Source organism: Gracilinanus agilis, chromosome 1, assembly GCF_016433145.1.
Source record: "Gracilinanus agilis isolate LMUSP501 chromosome 1, AgileGrace, whole genome shotgun sequence".
NCBI lineage: Eukaryota > Metazoa > Chordata > Mammalia > Didelphimorphia > Didelphidae > Gracilinanus > Gracilinanus agilis.
Genome location: NC_058130.1, coordinates 793,297,816 through 793,304,183, shown reverse-complemented (window position 1 = coordinate 793,304,183; position 6,368 = coordinate 793,297,816).

Here is a 6,368-nt window from a genome sequence, read left to right as displayed (position 1 = left end):
GCAAGAGTTCCTTGGGCCTTTTTCCTGTGGCAGCCATGGTGGTTTCCCTTGGTGAAAACAGGAGATAAAATTTTCCCTAGGAACTGGAAGCCCTGGGCATAAGAAGGAAGGGATCAGGAGAGAAAAAGAAAAAATATGGTCTTCTGAAAAGAAAGGAGGTATACGAGTAAGAAGTCCTGTTGTATTCACTATTGGGACATTTGAAGGAGGGCAGAGATCATGGAAAACATTTGCAATCAGAAAATTCCATCTTTATTTACCTCTTGTAATAGAAGGATAGGCACGTTGTACAACCTCCATTATCTAGAAACTGAAGGAAGCTGCTAGGCAAAGGTTAAGAGATCAGAATCTGGAGTCAGAAAAGGAAATTTAATCCAACATCAAAGAGATGATACATGGGTGGCCCAGGGCAAGTTATTTCACCTCAGTTTGCCTCAACAATGAATTGAGGACAATAAGACTATCAAAGTCACAGGAATGTTGTGAAATTAATGATAATTATGAACTCATTTACCTAGCAGAGGAAAAAGAAAAGGTATTATGAAATGCTTTTTCTCTTCCTTTCCATTTCTATCATTTGGCCTGGGATTTAAGGGAAGATTGAAGACAGAATACAGATAAACTTGCTAGATTAAGCAAAATGAGGGGCTTATTACTTTAGTTTTATAAAAAAAAAAACTGATTCCCATATTGTTATAGACATAATCCTTTGAGCATACTCTCTATATGTCTACTTGTGTATGCCAAATATGTTTCTTGTAAAAAACAACTCACAGGATTCATGTTTATAATCCACTCTGGTATCTACTTCCATTTTATGGGTGAGTGCATCTCATTTACAATTGCAGTTATGATTTTCATCTCTGTATTCCCCTTCACCTTGTTTTCCTCTTTTAATCCTACACTTTCTCCTTTCACTATCTACAAAGTTCCCTTTTAATCACTCCCCCCACTTCCCCTCCCTTATATTATTTCCCTTCCTACCACCTGTAAAGAATAGAACAATCTCCCTTTGTCTATTTTGATGAAATCCATCAGCAAATCTTTAACTGAATCAATGAAGAATTCAAAGTACCCCTACTTAATACTCAAGTAAAGAGTTCACAAGTCAAAAAATTCTCACCTCCGAAGACTGCCCAGCCCTGGGTGGAACTAGGCAAATTCAAAAACTGTAATTGCTTTCTATGAAGAAGGAGAGAGACAGGAAATGATGTGGAAAAGGAGCATAAGAGAAAAGACCAGCACAGGCCTTGGACAACTCTTTCCCTGCATTTGGAGTGATTGGTTCTGATTCGATTCCTGCCTTGGTTTCAGGGGAGACTCTTTCCCTAGATCCTGTGTCACCTTGCTTCATGAGTGGCTCAGGATGTAGAGGAGGTTGAGTTGGTGGACTTCTGGCTGAAGACTCCACAGGAAGATCAAGACCTGAGGCAGCCTCCTGCTGGGGTACTTAACTGGACTTACTTCAACAGAGAAGCTCTTAGGGCTGGTGGGCTTATTAAGAATCTGTCTCCTTATCTAAATTTCCCACTTTCACTCTTTCTCTCCTTGTAAATAAAGCCACTAAAGGTCATTTTGAGATAAGCTAAAATATCTTAAGATTGGCAACCACAATATTAATCTATAACTCTCTTATTGAGGCAAAAACCCTAATTTTAATCCTTATACACCATCCTTCTTATTCTCCTCCTGCTTCTCTATAGGCCTTTTAATCACTCCTCCAGTCCATCCCCAGGATATAATTCCCCTCCCTACCTTTCTTATTCTCCTTCTATAGATCTATATTCTAAGATAAGATTCTATACCCCACTGAGTCTGTTATTCCCAATGAGAATGTTTATTTTTTATTTTTTTTTTTATTTTAAACCCTTAACTTCTGTGTATTGACTTATAGGTGGAAGAGTGGTAAGGGTAGGCAATGGGGGTCAAGTGACTTGCCCAGGGTCACACAGCTGGGAAGTGGCTGAGGCCGGATTTGAACCTAGGACCTCCCATCTCTAGGCATGGCTCTCAATCCACTGAGCTACCCAGCTACCCCCCCAATGAGAATGTTTTACTGATTGTCTGTCACCATCTTCACTGTCCCCTCTACTATAATAGATTTTATTCCCATGCCTCTTCATTTGATGTAATTTAACCCACATTACTTCTCTCTTTTTTCTCTCAGTGCAATTCTTTTTTTCACCCCTTGATCTTTTATTGCATATCTTCCTGAACACTTTAGTACCAAGACCTCTATGTATACTTCTAACTAGTATGATAAGGAGAACAATTTTAAGAGTTATAAATATCATGTTTCCACTATCCATAGAAACAATATGACTTAACTGAGTCCTGTAAATTTTTTCTTTCTTATTTATCTTTTTATGCTTCTCTTAAATTTGGTATTGGGACATTAACTTTTCTGTTTTGCTCTGCCCTTTTCATCAGGAATGCTTGGACATCCCCTTTGGTATTAAATAATGATTTTTTTCCCTGAAAGAATATAGTCAGTCTAGATGGGTGGATGATTCATGGTTGTAAACCCCTTTTTCTTGCTTTCCACAGTATATTTCAAGCATTTAGACCCTTTAATGTCGAAGCTCCCAAATCCTGTTTAATCAACAATAGATCTCCATGATATTTCAACTGTTTCTTTCTGGCTTAGTGCAGTACTTTCTCCAGAGTATGGGATTCCTTCAATTTGGCTATAATATTCCTGGGAATTTGTTGCAGGAGACCACCAGGAGAAAGTATGATACCAAGAGTAAGTTGGCTTATGCAGCCTCTATCAACCATGCAACCATATTATATAGCTATATAGCAGGAGTGCTCTGGAAACAGTACTGTAAAGTACAGCACTCAGTAAAACTTCCAGCCACTGTGATGTTTCAAAGTGTCTCAGAGGAAAAAAAAAACTGCTGCCCAAGTTCCACTAGCCACCTAACTTGATAGACAGCTCCTCCAGTAGCACAGCCTCAGAACTCCACTGTCAGCCAAATCCCGAGTCATTGGACCCTCCCAACTGGCTTCACCAAACCTACTCCCAAAAGGCTTCAACCCTTCCTGAAGGCCCCAACTGACATCTTTGACCTACAGTAAGTTTGAATCCCAAACCTTGATTTTAAAAGGTTCAACACTCTCTGGCTTCACCAAACTGTATTGGGGGGATTTGGGAGATGGGATTAGATGGAATATCAATGGATTACTTTGGGCCAGTATCAGAGTTTCACACTGTGGGTTGAAGGGCCAGCAGTAACCTCTGACTAGGTCAGAGTCTGGTCTAGGCTCCACACACAGAACACTCAGTCACACAACAGGGTAGAGTCAATGGATGGTATAATTTATTATCAAAGAGAGTTTTGGGGGGGAAGGGAATTTCTGTCACTACTTTCCTAGCTAAATATCACAGGAACTAAACCTTCAGGAGAAGGGACTTCAGAGTTTTGCTAGTCTACTCTTATCTCCCTCTCCTCACTTACCTAAACCCCAGAACCTTATTCTAGTTACCCTACACTAACCAAACCTCTCTTGACTGTTACTAGATATATTGATCTGTGGCAGATTAGATGGGGACCCAAGGGAAGCTCCCAGATCCAACTGGACCAGACCTCTGCTTACTGATATAGTGCAGTTAGATGGATGTTGATTCAGACTAGCTTCAGGATCACAGCATATTTCCAGGAAATACAGGTCACAGCAGCAAGGACAGGAACAGAAAATCCACCAGGTACTTGGCAGCCACTCCCCAGGTTCACATGCAGTCAGCAAACCACAGAGAGAGACTAACAGCTTTTGAGTTCCAGCTTAACTCTCCTTCAAACATTCCAGAATCTTCCCTCCTCAGGTCCTCTGCAAATCTTCATCTCTCTTGCTATATAACCCTCTCTCCTTATAGCATTATCATTGACAAAGGCTCAAAATCCTGTACATCTGGCTTAGAATAAAGACATTCTCTTAATGGCAGATTCAGAATCAACACAGGAAATGGTTCTTACCCACAGAGAGTAGATTCTGCACATTCTCCAGTAGGACCTCCCGGTACAGTGCTTTCTGAGAAGGGTCCAATAGGCACCATTCTTCCTGGGTGAAGTCCAAGGTCACATCCTTGAATGTTAGTGACCCCTAAACCAACAAAAATCACAAGATTTAGAGCTCAGAATTCATCTAGTTCAACCCTCATCAACTGACTGGAGGAAAATGAAGCACGTGAGGAATTTTCCCAAATTCTGAACCCAAAGGGTGTCAGAGTCAGGGCTGGACAGCAGTCATTCAGAGCCCAATGGAATTCTGACAAAGGCACTTTGTGTCTGAAGTGAGAATCATGTTGTGAAGAGTAAAACCTGGATTACTATCATACTCTCAAATGCTTTTCTCTGTGGAATCAGGGAGATGGGAAGTGCTCTCTGGGTGAAGTATGAGATTTTGGGGAGGAGAAAGAGAAGGTGATCTGAAATTCCTCCTTATCACAAGCAACAGAGTTGATCAGGTAGTAATATTTTTTTGAAGAGTTTCTGAGAAAGTAACATGTATTGTGTATTCTAGGAAGAAAATATTACCAAGTAGTCAATGAGGAGAAAACAATGAAAAAAGATAAGTAACTGCAATTAGACACGGTTATTCCATTAATCGTGTATAAGATATCAAGTGTAATAGATTACTGGCCACAGTATCAGAAGGAATGCAGTTTGGTGTATCAGAGTATTACAGCAATGAAGGATACTGAAGACTTCGGTCAGAAGAATAACAGCTTTAGGTCTATGTACTTCTCTAAGGAAGCTGAGAGCCGAGCAGAAGGAGCTGGGCTCACTGGGAATGGGGAGTCTAGAGATGGCCTGAGGAGATCCCATGAAAACAAACTGGGTGTGTTGAGGTACCGTTTGATCCTTTGAGGATTTAGGCCAACTAGAAGCTCCCCAAACCATTGTGGCCCAGAAAGGTTGCTGTGACCTAAGTGGTTGGATAGTTCTGGGAGATTCATTCTCTCCTCTTAACCTGGGACTTTGTATCAAATGCTCCAAACCTTTGTTACCAAACACACTGCAAGTTTCTTAACATCCTCTGAGCCTTCTGCCTGTTAATGACCTGCTAGTTATCTGTCAGTAGCCCATAGAACATCCTGCTGTACGTCTCTATGGGACCTTTGCTACAGGCTGGGTGGGGTGACATCTCCAGCTTTCATTTACCACCAGTAAGTTTGGATCTTCAGTTCAGAATTATGGCCGGGACATTTCCTTACTGTATGTCAATGTGAAGAGATTAAGGCAAGGATTCAGCATTCTGAGATCCCTTAGGAAGAGGTTCTGGGGATGCTCAAGAGCTTTTCTTTTACAGGACTCTGTTTTCTGACTCCTCATTAACAACCCCCTTTGAACTGAGCTCTGCCCCATCTCATAAAGGGTGATGTTTTTCGTGGGCTATTTTGTGTTAAGTCTTATCAGGGTACATTTTGGTTACTCTCCTTTTCTTTATATTTTCTAGTGAGCCAAGTGCAGTTATAGAGGCTCACAGGGGTGGTCTCTGTCTATAATCCGGTGCTTTGTATTCCTTTTCAGAGGAGAAAATTTCTGCAGGACCTTATCCAAGTGTATCAAGTGTTTTTCATGAGCTCTAGAAATCATCAGGCTTTGAGGGAAGTTTAAAGTTGTTCATTTGATACAAATGGCCTCAGTGCCTCAAAAGATGTCTGTAAATGTCACCTTACTCTTAAGTAAACGAGCTATTGTAAGGGATTAGCTTTTCATAACAAAAAAAAACTCAATTAAAGACTTAGACTTTGATAATATAGAAATTAGTCACATTATTTTAACCACAGGCTACATATACATTTGTAAATACTTTCGATAATTAAAAAGGACAAGCCAGCTTTATGATCCAGTACTGTTAGAAATATGTTGTATATAAATGTCTAAATAACTATCTTAAAGAACAGGAAAGAAACCTTAAAGGAATCTCTGGTACTGAGCTGTGAAGCTTGTAATAAATTTCTGAGATATGAAACAACTGCTTTGGTTAAATACTTCACTTAAAGTGATTAAGCCACGATTAAAAGCTAACATCTGAGGCAGAATTCTTTGAAATGTCCTACCACATGGGCTAAAACCAGATCATCAACTTTAGTGATTTTTTTTTTTCCCCAAAAGAATCTGCTTTTGTTAAAAGCTGCTGTATTTGTTCTGTATGTCCTTCAGAGGAACCAGGAGAAAGTAATAGCAGTAGCAATGATAGCTTTAAATAAGAGGAAATGAAGGGAATGCTCTCATTTCCTTTATATGTGTTTGATACCAACATGGTTTATTGTATCTGTCTTATTCATTAGTGTTAGCATCTTTTTAGTCTGATTAGCCAAAACATAAGAATTAATAACAATAGCAATAATATCTGCTGAC